We start from the raw sequence: 25,997 nt of genomic DNA on the forward strand, positions 1-25,997 counted from the left end.
TCCCGGGACCCCCTGGAAATACCAAAATACTGTAGGGATTCTCTGATTCTATTCTATGATGCCCTTGTCCTGTGAATGAATAAATAAAGAAACCTGGTGAAGCCGCCAAACAGCATAGCCAGCAAGTGATAGACACAGCAAAGTGATCCCACCATCAATGGATCAAATCTGAGCTCTGCAGTCCGGCCACACCTCGTCATTTACTGTGGTGCACAATTAAACAACTGATTGGACGTGAAGACTCTGCACATATCCCCATCCTCAATGATGGAAGAGACCAGCACATCAGTGCAAAAGATAAGGCTGAAGTATTCATAGCAATCTTCAGCCAGAAGGGCCAAGTGGATGATTCATCTCGGGCTCCGCCAGCATCACAGATACCGGTCTTCAGTAAATTCAATTCACCCCACGTGATGTCAGGAAACACTTGGAGACACTGGATACTGCAAAGGTCACAGGCCCTGACAATATTCTGGCAATAATACTGAAGACTTGTGCTCCAGAACGTGCCGCTCCCCGTGCCAAGCTGTTGCAGTGCAGTTTCAACACTGGTATCTACCCGACAATGTGGAAAATTGCCCACGTATGTGCTGTATTTCAAACATAGGACAAATCCAACCTGGCCATATACTGCCCTATCAGGCTGTACTCAATCATCAGGAAAGTGATAGAAGGTGTCAGTAACATTGTTATCAAGCAGCATCTGCTCAGCGACGGCCAGTTTGGGTTACGTCAGGGCAGCTCAGCTCCTGACCTCATTACAGCCTTGGTTCAAACATGGACAATACAGCTGCATTCCAGAGAGGAAGTGAGAGCTCCAGCCCTTTACAACAAGACTACATTTGACCAAGTGTGGCATCAAGAAGCCCGAGCAAAACTGGACTCAATGGGTATAAGGGGACAAATTCTCCACTTGCTGGAGTCATACCTGGCACGCAGAAAAATGAATGATCGTATTGGAGGTCAGATATCTTCGCTCCAGGGGATCCCTGCAGGAGTTTCTCGTGGCAGTGTCCGATATATAACCATCTTCAGCTGCTTCATCAATGAACTTGCGTTCATCATAAGGCCAGAAGTTGGGATGTTCCTGATGATTGCACAATGTTCAGCATCATTCATGATTCCTCAGATCCTAAAGCAGTCCTTGTCCAAATGCAACTAGATCTGGGCAATACCCAGGCTTGGTCAGACAAGTGGAAGTTACATTCACACCACAGAAATACCAGGCAATAACCGTCACCAACAAGAGACAACCACCCCTTGACAAACAATTTGTTACATTCACTGCATCCCACACTGTCACCGTCATGGGGGTGAGCTTTGAACAAAAACTGAACCAGACGCACCACATAAACACAGTGACTACAAGGGCAGGTCAGAGGTGAGGAATGCTGCGGCGACTAACCCACCTCCTGATTCCCCAGAACGTGTCCACTGTCTGCAAGGCATAATTCAGGACTGTGATGGAACGCTCCCGATTTACCAGGATGGCTGCATCTGTAACAACATGCAAGAAGCTTGACTCCATCCAGGACAAAGCAGCCCAGTTGACTGGCACGATATCGACAATCATCCACTCCCTCCACCACCAATGACGAGCGGCCTCAGCAGCACTGTGTATGATCCACAAGATGCACGGCAGAAATTCGCCAAAGCTCCTCATGCAGTCCCTTCCAAACCCATGACAGCTTCCATCTCGAAGGACAAGGGCATCAAGTACACGGGAACACCTCCTTCAATCCCACTCCAAGCCACTCGTGATTCTGATTTAGAAATATATCCGGAATCCTTCACTGCGACTGTTCAAAAGATGGGAATTCCCTCCCTCATGGCACTGTGGGGGCAACCCACAACAGGCGAACTGCAGCGGTTCGAGAAGGCAGCTCACCACCAACATCTCCAGGGCAATTAGGGATGGGCAATAAATGCTGGACCAGTCAGTGACACACACATCCAACAAATAATTGAAGAAACAAACTCTTATTAATTAGTGATTTTTCACAGTCTCACAGCCAGCCATGCCTCATATACACACATCTTAGAGACAATGTGGTGACCGTAACCAGACCCACAGTGAGCCTGGGCTCATCCACACTCCTCCCAGTCACATTTCTGATTTGAAAAATACACCTTTTTCACAAGAAATCTCTTTGTATATGTACAATGTCACAACTGCAGTTGCGTTCTGTCCAGCTGCGTATCAAATAAACAAATAAAGCATTGGACTTTGGCTCCACCCAATGAACCAAAGACCTCTCTTAGACATACAACAAAAATATTTACATACATGTGAGACACGGGGAGGGTCCGACAACTGAATGGACCCTCATTTACCTTCAGCAGGAAAACCTCAGACAGTGGTCCTTCCCGACTGTGCCTCGGCAGCAGCAGCCCCATCGTCCCAGTTATGCCCCAAGCTTTTAGTGCATCCCAGTTATGCCTCGTGGACACACCACCTGGTTACTGACAGGGAGCCTGGCAGCATCTACACGCTTCCGCGTCATGATGCGGTGACTGTAAATGGTCTCACAGTGGCCCTGGCCTCATTCGCACAACTCACAGGAAGTCCTACTTGACTGTAAACAGTCTGACAATTGCCCTCACCTCATTGACACACCTCCAGTAATTATACAGGGACACAAAACAGTCTCACACCGATCATGGCCTTATTTACACTCCTCCCAGAAACTAAACAGTGATTGTAAACAGTATCACAGTGGGCCTGGCCTCATCTCCATGCTTCCGACTTACTATACAGTGACTGTGAACAGTCTCACAGCAAGTCTGTCCTCATCCGTGCACCTCCCAATAACTATATGCTGAAGGTAAACATTGAGCCTGGCCTCATCCACACACTCCCTGTAGCTATACGGTAACTGTAAAAGGTCTCACACTGAGCCGAGAGAGAGTAGGAACTGCTCATGCTGGAGTCTGCGATAACTGGGTGTGGGCTGGATGAACACAGCACGACAGCCGGCATCAGAGCAGCAGGAAAGCTGATGTTTCGGGTTTCACCCACAGCCACTTCCAGGGCAGTGGACTGTGGCACAGGCCAACAAGGCGCACATCCACAATTTGACAGGATTCTCAACACCCGCCAATCTATGTTTTGTTGTTTGTTGGAAAGTTCTGATGATGAGACATTGTACCAAATGACTTTGTCAGTCTGCTCTGGGAACCACACGACAGGATCCAGCCTCTCCTTTTCCCACGGGATCTCGAGCACGCTGCGTGCTGACCACTACCTGATGGACTGGCGGTCAGACGTTTGTTTCTTTGCAAATTTCACAACAAAGGACATATGTTATAGAACGGTCCAACTACTTGGAGCTTTCCGTGGCAGAGAGGCCAGTCCCTTCGTTCGCAACACTGGGATCAGGTCGGACCTCAGGACATAGTGACACTTGGTCTTTACGTACTGAGATAACACAGCTTAATGCACAACAAGGTGGACATCAGGATGAGGGTGACATTGGGTACGTTCTTCCCCCACTTAGTCAGAGCTTAGTACATGGAGTTGTTGCAGACACAGTCTATCTTAGGCTTCCAGTAGGAATGGAAGATGGCTCGGATGAGGGAAACAGTGCAGTGTGGGTGATGGGCCAGAACTGTGCCATGCACAACAACAGAGAGTGCCTCACACCTGATGACCAGGATTTTACCCACAATGTGCACCTCCCAAGGCTTTCTGCACGCCCCAGGCTCTCTGAACTGTGTGCCCAGCACTTTTGGGTAATCTGCCCTGACGGTGAAGGGAATGAAGGATCATTCAGGCCAGATCCCAAAGAACATGGCCTCACTCTTGTCTCGATTTACCGTGGCTCCCGAGGCCAGTTTGAAAGGGTCACAGCTGCTCATGAACCTGCGCACTGACACTGGGGCTGAGCAGAGATTGGTGACATCGTTATCTTACAGGGATGCTTTGACCTGTAGGCCCGCTCTACCTGGAATAATCACACTTCTCAGGCTCACATCCTTACTGATGGACTCAGCAAAGGGCTCGATAGAGTGGGCAGCCCTGCCAGACCCTGGATCTGATGGGTAAGCTCTGTGATTCCCATACGCAGATTGAGACTGCGCTAATGATGTCGGTGTAGATCTGTCGGGCCCAATTGCAGATTCTCTCCCCAAAGCCCATTTTATAAAGCACATCCCACATGTTGGTCTGCAATATCCTGCCAAAGGCCTTCTCTTGGTCCAGGCTGATGAAGCAGGTATCCACCCCTCTGTTCTGCCTGCCGGTGATCGTATCCCTAGGAGCGCGAGGCTCTCAGAGATCGTCCTCTCCCCTGCAGCACAGGTTTGGTCAGGGTCAATCACCAATCGCAGAGCAGACCTGACCCAGTTACACATGACTGAGACAGGATTTTGTAGGCTACACTCGCCAATTATCTTGGTCGCTGATTTCTAACTTCCTCCCTCAATCCCTTCCACTTGTAGGTCAGGGTGATGATACCATTCCTCATGGATTTGCGCATAGTACCTGACAGAAGCATACTGTCGTACAGCTCCAGCAGCCTGAAGGATGAACAGAGCTCGATACGTTTGTCTCAATCTGACATCCTGACAACACCAAGCTCCAGCAGGCCCTGGCCACTCAACCCCCAAAGAGCTGAATACAACTCAGCTGGAAAGGTATCATCTCCCACAGTTTTATTCTTTTCTAAGGACTCGAAGGCCTTCCCCAGCTCATCCAGAGATAATGGTCAGTCCAGGTTCTCCTGCTTGGTGTTGTAAAAGACCCCCAGGATCGAGGACAGGAATGACTGGGAGTCACGGCACTGTCTGTGGGCATAGTGTCATAGGGACTGGCTTAAAAGGATTTGCTGAGCTTCAGGATGTCAGATTGAGACAAACTTATCGAGCTATGTTCATCCTTCAGGCTACTGAGCACAGAGCTCTCCTTTAGCCTCTTCAAGAAGGAATGTGAACACATCTCATTCGGTCACATGCAGCTGTAAAGGACACTGATTAGGCCTCCATTGGAATACTGTTTCTAATTCCAGTCTCCCTGCTGTCGGAAAGATGTTGTGAAACCGGAAAGGATTCAGAAATGATTTACAAGGATGGTGACTGGGTTGGAGGGTTAAAGCTAAAGGACGAGGCTGAATAGACTGGGGCTATTTTCCCTGGAGCATCAAAGGCTGAGGAGACCTGATAGAGATTAGTAACCGCATGAGAGGCATGGATAGGGTTTATAGACATTGTCTTTTCCCGGGGGTGGGAGAGTCCATAACTGAAGGGCAGAGGTTTAAAGTAACAGGGGAAAGATCTAAAAGGGATTTAAGGTACATTATTTTCATGCAGAGGGTGGTGCATGCGTGCAATGAGCTTCTGTCAGGTACTATGCGCAAATCCATGAGGAATGGTATCATCACCCTGACCTACAAGTGGAAGGGATTGAGGGAGGAAGTTAGAAATCAGCGACCAAGATAATTGGCGAGTGTAGCCTACAAAATCCTGTCTCAGTCATGTGTAACTGGGTCAGGTCTGCTCTGCGATTGGTGATTGACCCTGACCAAACCTGTGCTGCAGGGGAGAGGACGATCTCTGAGAGCCTCGCGCTCCTAGGGATACGATGGGCTGGTTTTGGGATGCAGTTGGGGAGGGGGAGATTTTGAAGCTTGTGAAGTCCACATTGATACCATTGGGTTGCAGGGTTCCAAAGCGGATTATGAGTTGCTGTTCTTGCAACCTTCGGGTGGCATTATTGTGGCACTGCAGGAGGCCCATGATGGACATGTCGTCCAAGGAATGGGAGGGGGAGTTAAAATGGTTCGCGACTGGGAGGTGCAGTTGTTTGTTGCGAACCGAGTGGAGGTGTTCTGCAAAGCGGTCCCCAAGCCTCTGCTTGGTTTCCTCAATGTTGAGCGGGTCAGGAGTGAGGGGGCAGGTCACTGTGAGGGGGCCAGGACTGCAGGGGCAAGTCACTGTGAGCGGGTCAGCACGGAGGGGGCAGGTTGCTGTGAGGGGGTCAGCACGGAGGGGGCAGGTTGCTGTGAGGGGGTCAGGACTGAGGGGGCAAGTCGCTGTGAGCGGGTAAGGATGGAGAGGGCAAGTCCTTGTGATTGGGACAGGACTGAAGGGGCGAGTCGCTGAGAGGGGGCCAGGACTGCAGGGGCAAGTCGCAATGAGCGGGTCAGGACTGCAGGGGCGAGTCACTGTGAGCGGGTCAGGACTGCAGGCGCTCGTCGGTGTGAGCGGGTCAGGACTGCAGGCGCTAGTCGGTGTGAGCGGGTCACGACTGTAGGGGCAGGTCGCTGCGAGTGGGTCAGAACGGAGGGGACAATTCGCTGTCAGCGGGTCAGGACGGATGGGGAAAGTCGCTGTGAGCGGGGCAGGACGGAGGGGGCAAGTTGATGAGAGCGGGTCAGGACTGGAGGGGGCAATTCGTTGTGAGCATTTCACTGAGGCACTGTCTCCCATTTCCATCTGTCAGTGCATCCCATTTGTCTCAGTCACTGCATCCCTATTTCCCTCTCACACTGCATCCCTATTTCACTCAGTCACTGCATCCCATTTCACTCAGTCACTGCATCCCATTTCACTCAGTCACTGCATCCCATTTCACTCAGTCACTGCATCCCATTTCACTCAGTCACTGCATCCCATTTCACTCAGTCACTGCATCCCATTTCACTCAGTCACTGCATCCCATTTCACTCAGTCACTGCATCCCATTTCACTCAGTCACTGCATCCATGCTGCATGGTCTATGCTATGTATAAATGTGGCATAAAATCCTGACTTGTATGTTCATTTCCTCTTGTAATAACATGTGGCATCATTAGCATCCTTAATCACTTGCATTTAATCGGAAAGCCTGGTACAAACACCAGATAACATGACAGTCCGAACAGAACGCATTTTCCAATGCTTTAAACATATAGTCATGTGTGTCTCAGTGAATAAAAATCCTCCTCATTTTACCGCAATTAAATCTCATAATAAAGGGTGTATGTCTGAAAGTCGTCTCATCCGAAGGAAACCAGACTTGCTCCAGGAAAGCTGCTAAAATATATCAAGAAAAATATTTATGAAATGATTCTAGAAATTTCTGCAACACAAAGATCAAAGGAAACAATAGTTTGATGAACACACTGTTAAGTGTTGCACTTACACATCACATTTTGGAAAACAAACCACACTGATTTTCTACTTTATAAAAAAAATTGTTCCAAGTCTTCATTATGCAGCACTGCAGTGAACTGAAAAGGTGTAGAATTTTAACATGCATAGAAAGTATGTGCAGAAGTTAAAACAAACAAAAAAAAACTTCTGTCCTAAAAAGACAATATTATATTACAAAAAGGCAGGGAAGTTTGAGAACACAGCATCATGCTACCTGCAGAGATAGAGTTTTGCCTGCGTCATAGGGCCGATCAGGGATGGCATAGGGAACTTGTGTGTGGAGCCTGAGGAGGTAGGGGAAGCCCTAAATGAGTTTTTTGCTTCTGTCTTTACGAAAGAAACGAACTTTGTAGTGAATGAAACCTTTGAAGAGCAGGTGTGCATGCTGGAATGGATAGAGATAGACGAAGCTGATGTGCTGAAAATTTTGTCAAACATTAAGATTGACAAGTCGCCAGGCCCGGACCAGATTTGTCCTCGGCTGCTTTGGGAAGCGAGAAATGCAATTGCTTCGCCACTTGCGAAGATCTTTGCATCCTCGCTCTCCACTGGAGTCGTACCTGAGGACTGGAGAGAGGCAAATGTAATTCCTCTCTTCAAGAAAGGAAATAGGGAAATCCCCGGCAATTATAGACCGCTAAGTCTCACGTCTGTCGTCTGCAAGGTGTTAGAAAGGATTCTGAGGGATAAGATTTATGACCATCTGGAAGAGCATGGCTTGATCAAATACAGTCAACACTGCTTTGTGAGGGGTAGGTCATGCCTTACAAACCTTATCGAGTTTTTTCAGGATGTGACTAGAAAGGTTGATGAGGGTCGAGCTGTGGATGTGGTGTATATGGACTTCAGTAAGGCATTTGATAAGGTTCCCCATGGTAGGCTCATTCAGAAGGTCAGGAGGAATGGGATACAGGGGAACTTAGCTGCTTGGATACAGAATTGGCTGGCCAACAGAAGACAGCGAGTGGTAGTAGAAGGAAAATATTCTGCCTGGAAGTCAGTGGTGAGTGGAGTTCCACAGGGCTCTGTCCTTGGGCCTCTACTGTTTGTAATTTTTATTAGTGACTTGGACGAGGGAATTGAAGGATGGGTCAGCAAGTTTGCAGACGACACAAAGGTCGGAGGTGTCGTTGACAGTGTAGAGGGCTGCTGTAGGCTGCAGCGGGACATTGACAGGATGCAGAGATGGGCTGAGAGGTGGCAGATGGAGTTCAACCTGGATAAATGCGAGGTGATGCATTTTGGAAGGTCGAATTTGAAAGCTGAGTACAGGATTAAGGATAGGATTCTTGGCAGCGTGGAGGAACAGAGGGATCTTGGTGTGCAGATACATAGATCCCTTAAAATGGCCACCCAAGTGGACAGGGTTGTTAAGAAAGCATATGGTGTTTTGGCTTTCATTAACAGGGGGATTGAGTTTAAGAGTCGTGAGATCTTGTTGCAGCTCTATAAAACTTTGGTTAGACCGCACTTGGAATACTGCGTCCAGTTCTGGGCGCCCTATTATAGGAAAGATGTAGATGCTTTGGAGAGGGTTCAGAGGAGGTTTACCAGGATGCTGCCTGGACTGGAGGGCTTATCTTATGAAGAGAGGTTGACTGAGCTCGGTCTCTTTTCATTGGAGAAAAGGAGGAGGAGAGGGGACCTAATTGAGGTATACAAGATAATGAGAGGCATAGATAGAGTTGATAGCCAGAGACTATTTCCCAGAGCAGAAATGGCGAGCACGAGGGGTCATAGTTTTAAGCTGGTTGGTGGAAAGTATAGAGGGGATGTCAGAGGCAGGTTCTTTACGCAGAGAGTTGTGAGAGCATGGAATGCGTTGCCAGCAGCAGTTGTGGAAGCAAGGTCAATGGGGTCATTTGAGAGACTGCTGGACATGTATATGGTCACAGAAATTTGAGGGTGCATACATGAGGATCAATGGTCGGCACAACATTGTGGGCTGAAGGGCCTTTTCTGTGCTGTACTGTTCTATGTTCTAACTGTGGGCACTGTAAATCAGCAACAAAAGCAGAAGTTGCTGGAAAAGCTCAGCAGGTCTGGCAGCATCAGTGAAGAGTGAGATCTGAGGAAGGGTCACAGGACGCGAAACATTAACTCTGACATTGTCTATGTCATAGTGAGTTATGTCTATTGCTTCAGCAAAATCCAACCAACTCTGAATGAAAATCAATGCTTAAGGAATATCCAAAACATCCGCTGTCCCCGTTGTGGCTTCCTCCACATTGGGGAAACGATGCAGAGGCTTGGGGACCGCTTTTCAGAACACCTCCGCTCAGTTTGCAATAAACAACTGCACCTCCCAGTCACGAACCATTTCAACTCCCCCTCCCATTCCTGACAGGACATGTCCAACCTGGACCTCCTGCAGTGCCATAATGACGCCACCCGAAGGTTGCAGGAACAGCAACTCATATTCTGCTTGGGAACCCTGCAGCCCAATGGTATCAGTGTGGATTTCACAAGCTTCCAAATCTCCTGTCCTGCCACTGCATCCCAAAACCAGCCCAGCTCGTCCCTGCCTCCCAACCCTATTCTTCCTCTCACCCATCCCCCCTCCCACCTCATGCCGCACCCCTATTTCCCCTCATCCCGCTCCCTTGACCTGTCCGGCCTCCCCAGACTGACCTATCCCCTCCCTGCCTCCCTACCCATACTCTCCTCTCCACCTATCTTCTCCTCCATCCATCTTCCATCCGCCTCCCCCTCTCTCCCTATTTATTCCAGAACCCGCACCCCCTCCCCATTTTCTGAAAAAGGTTCTCGGCCCGAAACGTCAGCTTTTGTGCTCCTGAGATGCTGCTTGGCCTGCTGTCTTCATCCAGTTCCACACGGTGTTATCTCGCGGTCTCCAGCATCTGCAGTTCCCATTATCTCTCCAAAACAAAGGCTGCTGTCTTTCAAAACCCAATCTCAGATTTTGCAGATAGTCCTCACCCTGAAAAAATACCAAATATGTATAAACAGGAAAACTGGAGGTGAAACCATTCAAAAAATTTTCATTGGCACAACAAATGTTCCAACTGTAAAAGCAGGTTAAGCACCTGTATATAAGGAAACTTTAAACAGACACTTACAGCCAACAAATGTGAGAAATTTCCATTTCTTGCTGGATTACCAATTTTGCTGTTGGGAAAATAGGCCTAGGCTTAGCAATGTAAATTCAAACAAGATAGCCCCCTCTCAGAACTCAACACTCAGTCGTAGAGTTCTGTTTTCACAGGTTGGCGTATAATAGCATCAAGCACAATACACCAAATCTTCTTTGGTACCTTTTCCTTCCATAAAACTGCTTTTAGTAGATGCGCACAGAAATCATTTTATACACGTTGAACAGTTGGTAAGTTCAAGAGGCCAGTTCCAGCACTTCGACTTGCATCTGCTTCATCATCAAAACAGAACAAAATAAAGACCCACTCTTTGTAAGTCACGTTTTCCATTTTTAGTGACAAGGTGAAGTGCGAGAACTGCTCACTTGATGTTAAAAACTCCTAAGTATGTACCTATATATTTCAATTCTGTGAAATATGTGGAATGAGTTCGAGAGAAGGATTAATTTTCTTGTGCTGGGAGAGAGCTGGGACAGATAAAATAGGTTGAATGGCCTCCTCCCATGCTAAAAATGTCCATAACTGTTCTTGGCCCTGCGAAATTGAAGTGGCCATCCTTTCATTCTGACTGTGAGACGCAGCATGTTACGATAGATGGCATAATGAAGAAATCTTTTGTTATTAATAAATTTTTCAGCACTAGGCATTCTTCCGAAGTCAAATGTTCGATATGTACCTGTTGCACTGACTTGGTTCCAAACAGTTATAATGTGGAGGTGTTGGTGTTGGACTAGGATAGACAAAGTCAGAGCTCACATGACATCAGGTTATAATCTGACAGGTTTATTTGAAATCACACAAGCTTTGGGAGTGCAGTCCCTTCATCAGGTGCGGTCAGGGAGGTAAACACACAGACACACAATTGATAAGCAGACAGATCAAAACATCCTACAACTGGTGTGAGTGGAGTGTCAGATAATAAGTCTTCATCCAGGATGTTTGTTTGTTTGCAGATATTTTGTTGAAGAAACACACAACTTGTAGTTACAGTCAGTGTGGTATCTTATAAATTCTTGCTTTTGAAATAAAGGTTAAAACTCTCAGACAGATTCTGAACACAAGCCTCTAAACTACAAGTCAGAGTCTGACCTGAGATGTCACCTTTTGTACATTCCTGTTGCGCTGCCTGATTATCATGACAACACAGCACTGACATGGACTTTATAAACGCTTTACTTGCCTCTAACACTCTTGGTCACCTGTATAGAGTTATTATCTGACACTCCACTCACGCCAATTCTATGATCTTTTGATCTCTCTGCTTATAAGCTCTCTCTCTCTGTGGTCACCTCACGAACTGCACCTGATGAAGGGGCTGCACTCCAAAAGCTTGTGTGATTTCAAATGAACCTGTTGGACTATAAGCTGGTGTCATGTGACTTCTGACTTCAAACACTTATAGAATGTGTTTTCAATTCTACCGTGACTTGACAATAAGTCAACTTCTTAAAATTTATAAAATGAGAATGTCAAGTGAAGTATGTCTAACCTTGAGCGTTTAAAAAAGGAAATATTACAACCACAGTCCAGTCAGACAGTAAAGACAGAAGGAATGATTGAATCGACTGTGTCTGACACCACACAATTAATCCCCCTGATGGAAGAAAGGTTGGCTGCGTTCTCTTTCTTCAGGAACGTCCAGCTAATACCACCTTACTACTGCTTGTTTTATTCATCTGATGTTCCATCTAATTCCTTGCAGTCTTGGTCAAACCTTCATGTAATTTATTCAAATTTTCAATGAAATAAATTTAACTTTATATTCCACAATTTTAACATCTCCTTTTAAGGTTTGAACAGTTCAGTTCGTACAGTGCACATGTTGTGTTATTAATTGGAGAACATGGTGGAAAAATCAAGATATATTGACAAGTCAACAAATGGCTAACTTCTGTTTCCTTGTCAGTAATGCCTTTTGAACAGAACATTAAGTTGCGCAACTATGTAGAGATAACAATTTAAAACTGGGAAGACCACTTTGTGGTCCCCACACCAATCTCTATTCACTACCTACTGATTGCATTACTCCGCCTTGGCAACAATGTAATATTACGCTTGTCTCAGCACAACCTTGGCATCTTGTTTATCCCATGATGAACGTCCGACCACACATTCATGCAATCCCTAAAGCTGTCTCTTTACATCTTTTCAATCCTGCCTACCTGTCTCTTGTCTTGGCTCATTAGCAGTGAAACCTTCATCTGGAACTACTTCACTTCTGGACCTGACAATTCCAATGCATTCCCTGTTGGAGTCCCACATTTGCCCATTGAAAACTTGACGTCGTCTCAAACTCCACTGCCCGAGTCTCACCTTGAACCAAATCCTCTTCTCTGTACTTTCTACCTGACTGATACGATTAACAGTAATTTTATTAAATTCTCATTTTTGTTTACAAATCGTTCCTTGGCTACGCCTATCGCTATTTTCGTAATCTCCACCAGTCCAACTATACTTCAGGATATCTGCACTCGTCTAATTATGTCCTCTTGCCCACTCTTGATGTTAAACGGCCCACTACTAGTTGCCAAACATTTAATTGTGTCGGCTTCAAACCCAAGAAGAGACTTCCTACACCTTCAGCGAGCAAACTCACATCCCGAACCTCAACCCGAGCAACAAATCTTCTCAAAACTCGCTAACTTCCTACACCTCTTAGCCTCTGTACGTTTTCTCTTTTAAGGCACTTTTTAAAACAATCCTCTTTCATCAAGCTCTTGACCGTCAGAACTAACAACTTAATAAGGCTCAGTTGTATTCTGGGATTGTGAAGACTCCTTTCAGACGCCTTCAAAGTTTCCCTCCATTAAAGAGATTTTATAAGTGGTTCAAGTCATTGCCAAGCAGAGGGGGACGAATTGGGGAGTTACTTCAAAGAGCTATGATATGCCAAACGACCTCCTTCCACACTGGCCAACTCTGATTCTACAAAAACAAAAATGATTTTCAGACTTGGGAAGATCCCTCAAAAATGTCACAAGTAACCAGCTTATGGGCAGAGTCGAGCTGCTGAGATGATAGACCAGGATTTAGGGGTACCAGGAGTGATAATATGCTGAACACAATCAAATTTTGAGGTTGTAGAATGATGTGGTCTTCATCATTTTTGACACTTGGACCATTTTCCTTCCTTTCCACAGAACAAGTCAAATAGCGGCAGCACAATGTTGCATGGCTGCTCAAGCCTGCTCCACCGTCGATGATGATTGTGGCTGGTCTTCCACATCAATTAAACTTTTGCTCATATCTCATCCTCTTCTCAAAACATTGATCTATTCACGTGTAGTATCCCTCTCGCTACCTTCATGAGAATTCATTCCAATCACTGAACTCCTAACGCTGACCCACCCCAGGTCAAAAAATTCATAGAACATAGAACAGTCCAGCACAGAACAGGCCCTTCAGCCCACAATGTTGTGCCGACCATTGATCCTCATGTATGCACCCTCAAATTTCTGTGACCATATACATGTCCAGCAGTCTCTTAAATGACCCCAATGACCTTGCTTCCACAACTGCTGCTGGCAACGCATTCCATGCTCCCACAACTCTCTGCGTAAAGAATCTGCCTCTGACATCCCCTCTATACTTTCCACCAACCAGCTTAAAACTATGACCCCTCGTGCTAGCCATTTCTGCCCTGGGAAATAGTCTCTGGCTATCAACTCTATCTATGCCTCTCATTATCTTGTATACCTCAATTAGGTCCCCTCTCCTCCTCCTTTTCTCCAATGAAAAGAGACCGAGCTCAGTCAACCTCTCTTCATAAGATAAGCCCTCCAGTCCAGGCAGCATCCTGGTAAACCTCCTCTGAACCCTCTCCAAAGCATCCACATCTTTCCTATAATAGGGCGCCCAGAACTGGACGCAGTATTCCAAGTGCGGTCTAACCAAAGTTTTATAGAGCTGCAACAAGATCTCACGACTCTTAAACTCAATCCCTCTGTTAATGAAAGCCAAAACACCATATGCTTTCTTAACAACCCTGTCCACTTGGGTGGCCATTTTAAGGGATCTATGTATCTGCACACCAAGATCCCTCTGTTCCTCCACGCTGCCAAGAATCCTATCCTTAATCCTGTACTCAGCTTTCAAATTCGACCTTCCAAAATGCATCACCTCGCATTTATCCAGGTTGAACTCCATCTGCCACCTCTCAGCCCATCTCTGCATCCTGTCAATGTCCCGCTGCAGCCTACAACAGCCCTCTACACTGTCAATGACACCTCCGACCTTTGTGTCGTCTGCAAACTTGCTGACCCATCCTTCAATCCCCTCATCCAAGTCATTAATAAAAATTACAAACAGTAGAGGCCCAAGGACAGAGCCCTGTGGAACTCCACTCACCACTGACTTCCAGGCAGAATATTTTCCTTCGAATACCACTCGCTGTCTTCTGTTGGCCAGCCAATTCTGTATCCAAGCAGCTAAGTTCCCCTGTATCCCATTCCTCCTGACCTTCTGAATGAGCCTACCATGGGGAACCTTATCAAATGCCTGACTGAAGTCCATATACACCACATCCACAGCTCGACCCTCATCAACCTTTCTAGTCACATCCTCAAAAAACTCGATAAGGTTTGTAACCTTAATAAGGAACTGATCTCGCCTGTATGGCTGAGCTGGCTTTTAAAAAGTTTGCCAGTGAGAGAGTCCCAGTGAGAAACATTCATTAAAAAAAATAATTGCATGGATTGCTCTCCAATCCTAAACTCTATTCAAATTCAGTTGGTTTGTGATGCAGAGTGATGCCCTGCAGAGAGGGCTCAATTGCCGTACCAGTGAGCTTACCACAAAGGGTCTTCGCCTCAACCGCTCTACTTGACTGAGGCATGGTGATCTTCAGGTTAAATCATAACCAGTTGTCTCTCTCTAAGGAGTCGCCAAATGGCGTGCTAAGACTTGACCTTTAACCCTGATAACATGGCAACAAGCAGATAACTCAGCTGATGTCACTGACTAATAGAATCCTCAATTATACTGATATTCATGTTGTGATATCATCAGAAGGCATGCTCAACTAAGTTTTAATTTGCAAATTCAGTGAACAACCATTCAATCAATATTACTGAAGTACTCATATTACTGATCGTCTCGATACAACATTCTGGTTACATCTGTTCATAAGTGAAGTGTAATGTAATTGCACTTACTGTGGTTTTATCAATGTGATCCTGCAATGAGTCAATAAGCAGGTCACCCACAGGTTGCCAATCAGTGTGGACCCCCTCAGCTGTTATCACATGAGCCTCAAGATCATCCAGAGCTTTCTGCAGTTCTTAAAGTTTCTCCAACGCCTTTTCCACCTGTTTCTGCCAGTTGCTCGCACGGGTTTTCAATTGCTCCCAATTTTCCTTCACTTCTGTTGACTGTTTGCGGACAGCTTTGGCAATTCTCTGGGCTCTCTCTTCCGGGGTAGGTTCTGGAAATATGAAGTGCAAATAATTTATCAACTGTTCATGATTTTGATCGATAGATTTTCTTTCTAAACCCCTTTCCTTTCAAAGGTCTCTCTGGACTTTCTCCTGAAATTGGGATATATAAGACTGAAGCACATCAATGATAAATTCTGTAATTAGCTAGCAGATCGTGGAGCCATGAACAGAGAATCACAGACAACCAATACAAAGCCAAATAAAATTCCGCAGATATTTGAAATTTGTCACTACCAAGGAAGCTTGAAAAAAGGAAAAGGATTAGTGACTAAATGGGTACAATTCTCAACAAAAGATTTGAAAAATCCTTTCAGTGTATCTTTCGTAGCTATGAGACAAACATCCAACACAAACCAACTTTCATCTTTCAGGACTGGCAAGTTAGAATGATAAACCCAAAGTCTACCCTGCATAGTTCTCTCTCGAACTCACTTAATGAGGTTGTTAAGATATGTAGAGATAACAAAGTGTGCAGCTGGATGAACACAGCAGGCCAAGCAGCATCTGAGGAGCACAAAAGCTGACATGTTGGGCCGAGACCTTTCATCAGAAAAGGGGGAGGGGGAGAGAGTTCTGAAAGAAATAGTGAGAGAGGGGGAGGCGGATCAAAGATGGATAGAGGAGAAGATAGGTGGAGAGGAGACAGACAAGTTAAAGAGGTGGGGATGGAGCCAGCAGAGGTGAATGTCGGTGGGGAGGGAGGGAGGGGAGAGGTCAGTCCGGGGAGGACGAACAGGTCTCCGGGGCGGGAAGAGGTTAGGAGGCAGGAAATGGGGGTGGGGTTTGAGGTGGCAGGATGGGATAGGTGGGCTGGTTTTGGGATGCGGGAGGGGGAGGGGTGATTTTGAAGCTTGTGAAGTCCACATTGATACCATGGAGTGCAGGGTTCCCAAGCGCAATATGAGGTGCTGCTCCTGCAACCTTCAGGTGGCATCGTTGTGGCACTGCAGGAGGCCCAGGATGGACATGTTACCTGAGGATTGGTAGGGAGAGTCGAAACAGTTCACGACTGGGAGGTGCAGTTCTTTCGTGCAAACTGAGCACAGGTGAAGCGGTCCCCAAACCTCTGTTTGGTTTCCCCGATGTAGAGAAGGCCACAATGGCAACAGTGGATACAGTCTACCACATTAGCAGATGTGCAGGTAAACATCTGTTTGATGAGGAAATTCTTCCTGGGGCCTGGGATGGGGGGGAGGTATCGGGACCAGTGAATTTTCAACGTTGTGATGACAACATTTATGGATATGCAGGGAAAAGTGCTGGGTGCCGGGAGTGCTAGAGGGGAGTGTGGAGCGGATAAGGGGGTCACCTAAGGGTGGTGGGAAAAACGTCTTTGGTGGTGGGGTCGGATTGCGGATGGCAGAAGGGTCGGAGGACGACGCATTGAATCCAGATGTTGGTGGGGTGGTACGTGAGGGCGACGAGGACACTGTTTTGGTAGTTATTATGGGGTGCGGGTGAGAGGGATGAGTTGTGGGAAACGCGGGTGACACGGTCGAGGGTGTTTTTGACCACTGAGGAGGGGGAAGTTCCGGTCCTTGAACAACCCTCAACAGTTTCTCTTTCAATTCCTCCCACTTCCTACAGACAAAGAGGGTGGCCAGGGTAGCCAAATGGGCCCAAGCTATGCCTGCCTCTTTGTAGGTTACATGGAACGCTCCCTCTTCCGTACCTACACTGGCCCTCAACCCCACCTCTTCCTCCGTTACACTGATGACTGTATCGGCACCGCCTCGTGTTCCCACAAGGGGCTCTAACAGTTCATCCACTTCACCAACACCTTCCTCCCCAACTTGAAGTTAACCTGGACAATCTCTGATACCTCTCTCTCCTACCTGGACCACTCTATTTCCAACCACTGAGAAACAAATATCCATTTCAACTCCACCAATTCCCACAGCTACCAAGATTACACCTCCTCCCACCATATTCCTGCAACAATTCATCCCCTATTCCCCATTCCTTTGCCTCTGCATCTGCACTCCCAGGATGAGGTATTCTATTCCCGTATATCTCAGATGTCCTCATTTTTCAAGGACCACAACTTGCCCCGCTCTGTGGTTGATAACGCCCTCGACCGTGTCTCCAGCATTTCCTGCAACAAATCCCTCTCACCCCACCCCGCAACAACAACCAAAACTAAGTCTCCCTCGTCCTGACGTACCACCCCACCAACCTCCGGATACAACGCATCATCCTTCGAAACTTGCAGATTCTCTGGGAGGCTACGGAGGAGGTGGCGGAGCCTTGGGCCTTGATCTTTGAATCCTCATTGTCTACAGGTCTAGTACCAGAAGGCTGGAGGGTTGCAAATGTTGTGCCCTTGTTCAAAGAGGGCAGTAGAGATGACCCAGGTAATTATAAACCCAGTGAGCCTTCCGTCTGTTGCAGGAAAAGTTTTGGAAAGGATTATAAGAGATAGGATTTATAATCATCGAGCAAGCACCAATTTGATGGGAGATAGTCGACATGGATTTGTCAAGGGCAGGTCGTGTCTCACAAGCCTCATTGAGTAATTTTGGAAGGTGACCAAGCACGTGGATGAGGGTCGGGCAGTTGACGTGGTGGACATGGACTTCAGTAAAGCCTTCGATCGGGTTCCACATGGTAGGCTATTGGAGAAAACATGGAGACATGGGATTGGGGGAGATTTAGCAGGTTGGATTAGAAACTGGCTTTGGCTAAGGAGGCAACCAGTGGTGGTTGATAGAAAATATTCAGCCTGGAGTCTGGTTACTACTGGTTTGTCTCAAGGATCTGTTTTGGGACCACTGCTGTTTGTCATTTTAATAAATGACTTGGACGGAGGCATTGGTAGATCGGTTAGTAAGTTTGCAGATGACACTCAAGTCGGTGGAGTGGTGGACAATGTGGAAGAATGTTGCAGGTGACAGGTAGACTTGGATGAACTGCAGAATTGGGCGGAAAGGTGGCAGATGGAGTTCAATGCGGATAAATGTGAGGTGATTCACTTTGGGATGAATAATAGGAAGGCAGAATATTGGGTCAATGGAAAGATTCTTGGTGGTGTTGCTGTGCAGAGGGTGTCCATCTATGTCGATCCCTGAAAATTGCCATCCAGGTTGATAGTGCTGTGAAGGCGGCTTCCGGTGTTTTAGGTTTTATTGGCAGTGGGATTGAGATCCAGAGCAACTGTCCAAAAAACTGGTGCGGTCTCATTTGGAATATTGCGTACAGTTCTGGTCGCCCCATTACAGGAAGGATGTGGAAGCATTGGAAAAGGTGCAGAGGAGATGTTGCCTGGTCCGGAGTGAAGGTCTTCTGAAGAAAGGCTGAGGGACTTGGGTCTGTACTCATTGGAGAGAAGGTGGTTCAGAGGGGATTTAATAGAGACATACAAGATGATCAGTGGATGAGACAGGGTGGACAGTGTGGGTCTTTTTCCGAGGATGATGACGTCAGCTTGTATGAGGGGGCACAGCTAAACAGTGAGGGATAATAGATTTGAGATAGATATCAGAGGCAGGTTCTTTACTCAGAGAGTGGTAAGGATGTGGAACCCCCTGCCTGCCAATGCAGTTAGCTCAGCCACATTAGGGGCATTTCAACAGTCCTCGGATAAGCATATGGATGATAATGGGATCGTGTAGGGGGATGGGCTTAGATTAGTTCACTGGTCCATCCACATCATCGCAATGAGCAAAAAAGCACACCGTTGTCTCTACTTCACAGGAGGCAAAGGCAATTGCATGTGCCCACAAGGGCAACTTTCATTGATGTACCACAGAAAGCATCCTATCTGGATGCATATCACAGCACGGTTCCTCTAGCAAAACAATCCCTAATTATTATGGCTCCTGCCTTTCTTCTTCCAGGCAGAATTGGTTCTGCTTTGTCATAACTAATTTGGGAGAAAATCCACACTCAGTCTAAGTTAATTCTTCCAACAATTCAGATACCATGGAATACTGAGCAATGAGTTGGTGTGTGAGAAAAAGAGAGAGAGAGAGAGAGAGAGAGAGAGGGAGAGGGAGAGGGAGAGGGAGAGAGAGAGAGAAAGCCAGAGAGGTTGGGGGGTGGGGGAGGGAGAGAGCGCGCGCGAGAGAGAGAGAGCGCGCGCGAGAGAGAGAGAGCGCGCGCGAGAGAGAGAGAGCGCGCGCGAGAGAGAGAGAGCGCGCGAGAGAGAGAGAGAGCGCGCGAGAGAGAGAGAGCGCGCGAGAGAGAGAGACCGCGCGAGAGAGAGAGACCGCGCGAGAGAGAGAGACCGCGCGAGAGAGAGAGACAGCGCGAGAGAGAGAGACAGCGCGAGAGAGAGAGACAGCGCGAGAGAGAGAGACAGCGCGAGAGAGAGAGACAGCGCGAGAGAGAGAGACAGCGCGAGAGAGAGAGACAGCGCGAGAGAGAGAGACAGCGCGAGAGAGAGAGACAGCGCGAGAGAGAGAGACAGCGCGAGAGAGAGAGACAGCGCGAGAGAGAGAGCGAGAGACAGAGAGAGAGCGAGCGAGACAGAGAGATGGGCGATGAGGGAGAGACAGACAGACAGAATAGGTGACAGAATGTGAGTGTGTGAGCGCCTGCATCAGACACTGAGAGAGATGTTGCTGAGGTGGAGATAGTTGAGAGTGTCGATCACCAACAATCTCTCCTGGTCCACCCAGATCGTCGCAATGGGCAAAAAAGCACACCAAATGTCTCTATTTCCCCAGCAGGCGAAGGTAATTTGGAGTGTCCGCAAGGTCAACTTTCATTCATGTACCAGAGAAAGCATCCTATCTGGATGCATGTCACAGCATGGTTTGGCAACAGCTCTTCCGAAGACCACAAGAAACTGCAGAGTCATGAACACAGCATAGTCCATCATGCAAACCAGCCTTCCATTCGTTGATTCCACCTCTACTTCCCGCTGCCTCGGGAAAGAAACTGACATAATCAAAGGCCCTTCTCACCCGCCAATTACACTCTCTTCTCCCTTTTTCTGAAGGGAAGATGTAAAAAAAGTTTGTATACATGCGTGAAAAGATTCAAGAACAGCTTCTTCACCGCTGTTATTGGACATCTGAATAGGACACTGAAAAGCTTAAATCTAATTTTGATCTTGCTCTCTGTGCATCTTCTCTGTAGCTGTCACTATGTTCCGTTTCACTAATGCGCCTTGTTTGATATCACCTGTCTATACTGCATGCAGAAGAAAACTTTTCACTGTACCTGGGCACATGTGACAATGATGACTCAAATCAAGATAATAACACGTGAGGCTGGATGAACACAGCAGGCCAAGCAGCATCTCAGGAGCACAAAAGCTGACGTTTCGGGCCAAGACCCTTCATCAGAGATGCTGCTTGGCCTGCTGTGTTCATCCAGCCTCACATATTATTATCTTGGATTCTCCAGCATCTGCAGCTCCCATTATCTCTGACTCAAATCAAATTGACTGTGTGCAAGAGAGAGGTGAGCATATGATTGTGCTCAAGAGTGCAAAGGCAGTGCATGAAAGTGTGTGTGTGTGCGCATGACAGAATGTGTGTGCCAGTGACTGTGCTTGAGAGTGTGTGAAAGGGAGTTAGCACAAGAAGGGAGTGTTACAGCATGCATGAGGGAGTGAGTGTGTCTGTAAGTGTGAGTGAGCTTGACAGCAAGTGAATTTGCAAACCTTAGTGTGTGAGGGAGAGATTTGTGGTAGTATGTGTGTACTTGAGAGTGAGAGCATTGGCAAAAGATCCTGCGACAGTGCATGCAACTGTGCCACAGATTGTGTGCAAGACCGTGTACGACTGTGTGACGGTATGGAGTATGAATGAGTGAGAATGTGACAGAGTGTGTTCGTGAGAGACTGTGTTCCTGACTTTTTTGTGTGTGTGTGTAGTGTGTTTGTGCATGAGGGACAGAATATGCATGTGCAACATAGTGTGACTGTGAACCTCTGTTGGTGCCTGTGAGTGAAGTGATGGGGGAGAACAGGGAGAGGAGAGATAAAGACAGAGAGAGAGAGAGACAGAGAGAGAGAGAGAGAGAGAGAGAGAGAGAGAGAGAGAGAGAGAGAGCGCATGAGAGAGAGAGAGAGAGAGAGAGTGCATGAGAGAGAGAGAGAGATGAGATGAGGAATTAGAAATGATGGGTGGTCAATACCTGGAGGAAAAAAAGAACAGTGTGTGAGTGTTAAGAGAAGCCGCTGGATGTAACATGGAGGCTATTTTTTTTTTATTGTACTAAATGAAAAGCAAGTGTCACCTCTCAGTGTTAGGGGACAGGAGATGTGCATTAGAGAAGGAGATATCGTCAGCCTTGTCAGAGACAGCAGACAAGTTGCAAATGCATAGAAACTGACATTAAAGCTTTCTTATCAATGTGTAAAGAGGTGAGACAAATATGACGAGTCAATATTGTACCTTTGCGCTCAGGAAAATCATGGAATCATGAATCAGAGAACCCTTACAGTGTGGAAACAGGTCGGTCAGCCCAACATGTCCACACTGCCCCTCACAGCATCCCACCCAGACCCATCCACCTATAACTCACCTAACCTACACATCACTGAACACCTTGGGAAATTTAGCATGGCCAATCCACCGACCTTGCACATCTTTTGACTGTGGGGGCAAACTCGAGCACCCGGAGAAAACCCATGCAGGCACATGGAGAATGTGCAAACTCCACACAGAAAGTCACCAAAGGGTGGAATTGAGACAGTGGTGTTAACCAGAGCCACTGTGCTCTATATTATGTGAATTCAGCTGCAAGCATTTTTTTTTTAAAGAAGGGAAACTTAACATCGTCACAGGATTAGAGTGCTTTCAATTTTCTATCAGCTTGGAAAACTTTATCCATATCTGCTTTCACAAGGGCAAGGTGATGGCAATGGTGTGAGACCGGTTAGTATGCAGCAGCTCGCCGTGCAAAACATTAACGGCACTTTCATTGCTTTTTTCCTAGGGGCATAACAGAAAGACAAGAACATGAAAAAATCCTGAAATCTTTCTCCAATTTCAATCTCAAAGGGACCATCCGTTCCTCAAAAGTCATAACCAAACTGAACATGGGCCTCCTGCAGTGCCACAAATGATGCCACCCCAAAGTTGCAGGAACAGCAACTCATATTCCGCTTGGGAACCCTGCAGCACAATGGACATGGCTGACAGCTCTGTCAACCACGAATGCAAGGAATGCTCAGTTGAGGAAGAATGCAGACATTTCGGAATCCCTCCAGCAGAAGATGATATCATTAGAACAAATGGATCTGTCTGGACAGTCCTGTTTGTAGATTTTGGGAAGTAAGACTCTATTGTTTGTCATCAAGGATATGGTTGAGTGATCATATTCAGACTGAAGAGACCAAGAATGTGAGGCTGGAGAATGGGTGCAGAACCACGCCTCTCGGAATTCCTGTACGTGTCTATGCTTGGCTTGGGCTACTATGGTTACCTTGTCGCAGTGTCCTCTGAGAGGCGTGATTCTCCATCCATAATGCAACCAACAAACAGATACAATTGGACCCCCACACACAAACCCATACAGATCAAAACCGGAAATGACAGTACTCATGGTAACAGACTGGACAGTGTCAATTCCAGACAGAGTAGAATAACATCGTTTCATTGGAGGCTGTCCCGATGATGTCACCGATCATGGTGACGAAACGTCTGAATGAGAAGAAGCCAGCTCGGCAAGCAAGTTCACAACCTCAATCAGAGAACTGGCTGTTTTGAACTACCTTGTTCAAGAGTTTCAGTTTTGATTTTGAATGTTAAATCTCTCCCACATAGGGATGGAGGATTACTGTTAACAGCTGCATTCCAACTAATTCATATCGAATCATTATTGTTTTGACCAGTCTTCGGGTCAGGCTCCCTCGGTGACTGAGTCTCCCAAATTGTTAAGTTCCCTCGTGAAAGACTCCCCTTCTTTACACACCCAAGTAGATCCACCTCAGTTGGTATCAATTAAGCTGATTAAAAAGGATCTTTGTCTAGTGGATACCTTCCTATGTTTCAGAAGGAGTCAAGGTAACTCAGGGTGACACGGTGACTCAGTAGTTAGTAATGCTACCTCACAGCACCAGGGACCTGAGTTCCATTCCAGCCTCGGATGACTGTCTGTGTGGAGTTTGCACATTCTCCCCTTGTCTGTGTGGGTTTCTGCTGGGTGCTCTGGTTTCCTCCCACAGTCCAGAGATGTGCAGGTTAGGTGGATTAGCAATGCTGAATTACCCACAGTGCCCACGGATGTCTAGGTTAGGTACATTAGCCATGGGAAATGCAGGCTGACAGGGATAGAGTAGGGGAATGGGGATGGGTCTAGGTGGGATGCTCTTTGGAGGGTTGCTGTGGGCTTGTTGAACTGAGTGGCCTGTTTCCACACTGGGCATTCTATAAAACTAGCTTCTCCTGAACTCCTGAGAGAGTGAGTTTATCAATTGCTAAATGCAAGAAGTCATAAGGCACCACAAATATGCACAAGTTAGAAACAAGAAATCAGCTCAAAAACCATAAAAGGTAAGAGGGATACGGATACTTCAGCCTTTGGATTGTTTGTGAAGAATAGAAAGTGGGATGTTTTGGCCACTAAATTGGGCGATCCCCGTGATGTTGATCTGAATTCAGCAGTTAATTTTGAGATTCTTGTTGAAATTCTTTTGACCTTGTTTCCCTTTTGACATTGCCCAGGTTTGCAGAGCTCAGAGCAAGAGATTTTCTTTTCTTCTTACCTGCAGCATAGGGCGAGGAAACAGCTGTCCCAGAGCCGTGACCTCCGCAACTCCTGAGACCACACGAGCACGTTCGCCCAGGAATACACACGGACTGATATGAAAGAACTATCGGGATAACAACACTCAGCGTGGTCCTGGAAAAGACAGCATGTACAAACAGAAAACAGCTGTAAATAGTGTCAAGAGGTGAAATCAAGTGATAAAGCTAAATTCATGGCTCTTTGCTTGCGTGCTCATTGTATTCAGAACAAAATCAACAAATTAAAGCACATTTCTAGGTTGACGGGCATGATTTTATAGCTATTACAAAGACATGGTTACAAGGAGATCAACACTGGAGGTAAGTGCGCAGGGCTATACGGCATTCCAAAAAGACAGGCAGGAGGGAAAGTGACTGTAAGCGAAGAAATTAGTCTGAGAGCAAGAAACGATCTTGGGTCGGAAGATGTAGAATCCAATTTTATTTATTTGTTAATGGGAGGAGGACATCACTAGCTACGCAGTGTTTATTGTCCATCCCTAATTGCCCAGGGGACAGTTCAAAGTCAATCATATTGCTGTGGGTCTGCAGTCACATATAGACCAGATCATGTCAGGGTGGCAGTTTCCTTCCCGAAAGCACATCAGTGAACCAGGTGAGTTTTTCTGACATTTGGCAATGAATTCATGGTCATCATTATATTCTTAATTCATGATTTTCTTTTGTATTGAATTCAAATTCCACCATCTGCTGTGCTGGAATTTGAACACAGGTCCCCAGAATGTTATCTCAGTCTCTGAATTAACAGTCCAGCAATAATACCACTAGGCCATTTCCTCCCCCATCGTGGAACAAGAAAGCCTGTAGCTGATTCCCACTTGGGAAAAACAGTGAACCAGGAGCTTCTTAAATGGGCGATCGCATCTCCTTACATTTTAAGACAGCCATGGATAATCAGGACCTTGTGGGAAGGGACGAAATTGGGGGAGGGAAAATTACATCAGTGTTAGGTAGGAGCTGAGCAGTATTAATTGGGAGGAGCTTTTATTGAACAAAAGCTCAATAGTGGGAGTTATTTAAAGACCTCCTCTTCAGTTCAGAACTGGCCTATTCCAGGGAAGGAGGAATGACAAGGATGGCAATCGAAGGACAAACGGACATAAGAAATAAAACAGGAGTAGGCCATCTGTCTCTTCCAGCTCGTTCCGCTGATCTTTTTTGCGGACTCAGCTCCACTTACCCTCCCATTCACCAGAACCCTCAATTCCTTTCCTGTTCAAAGATCTATCTGTTTTGGCTTTCAAAACATTCAACAAGGGAACCTCAACTGTTTCAGTGGGCAGAGAATTCCACAGATTCACAACCCTTTGGATGAAGAAGCTCATCCTCAACTCAGTTTTAAATCTGTTCACACTTATTTTGAGGCTGTGCCCCCGAGTTGGAATTTCGCCCATCAGTGGAAACAATTTCCGATCCATTTGTTTCATAATTTTGAAAGTTTCTATTAGATCACCCCTCATTCTTCTAAATTCCAGTGACTGCAATCCTAGTCTACTCAATCTCTCCCCATACAGCAACATTTTTAATTCTGGAATCAACCTCGTGAACCTCCTTTGCACCCCCTCCAGTGCAAGTACATCCTTTCTCAAGTGAGGAGACTAAAACTGTACAAA

General features: G+C 46.7%; 2 long non-coding RNA genes across 2 annotated transcripts in view; both read right to left on the minus strand.

The window, feature by feature from the left end:
• Window positions 1-6,787: 6,787 nt before the first annotated feature.
• LOC132209036 (uncharacterized) lies at window positions 6,788-8,310 on the minus strand. The gene is made up of 2 exons (XR_009445103.1): window positions 7,121-8,310; window positions 6,788-7,011 (listed from the first exon to the last, which is right to left on the minus strand). It is a non-coding gene; the product is annotated as an uncharacterized LOC132209036 (long non-coding RNA).
• Window positions 8,311-9,681: 1,371 nt separating this feature from the next.
• Window positions 9,682-25,997, minus strand: part of LOC132209038 (uncharacterized) — a 30,776-nt gene continuing 14,460 nt past the window's right edge. Inside the window, exons 2-4 of the long non-coding RNA XR_009445106.1 lie at window positions 24,342-24,478; window positions 15,398-15,666; window positions 9,682-10,072 (exon numbers count right to left, since the gene is read on the minus strand). This is a non-coding gene — a long non-coding RNA (uncharacterized LOC132209038). The remainder of the gene's footprint in view (window positions 10,073-15,397; window positions 15,667-24,341; window positions 24,479-25,997) is intronic.

The sequence above is a fragment of the Stegostoma tigrinum genome, unplaced genomic scaffold (assembly GCF_030684315.1).
Source record: "Stegostoma tigrinum isolate sSteTig4 unplaced genomic scaffold, sSteTig4.hap1 scaffold_63, whole genome shotgun sequence".
NCBI classification, from domain to species: domain Eukaryota; kingdom Metazoa; phylum Chordata; class Chondrichthyes; order Orectolobiformes; family Stegostomatidae; genus Stegostoma; species Stegostoma tigrinum.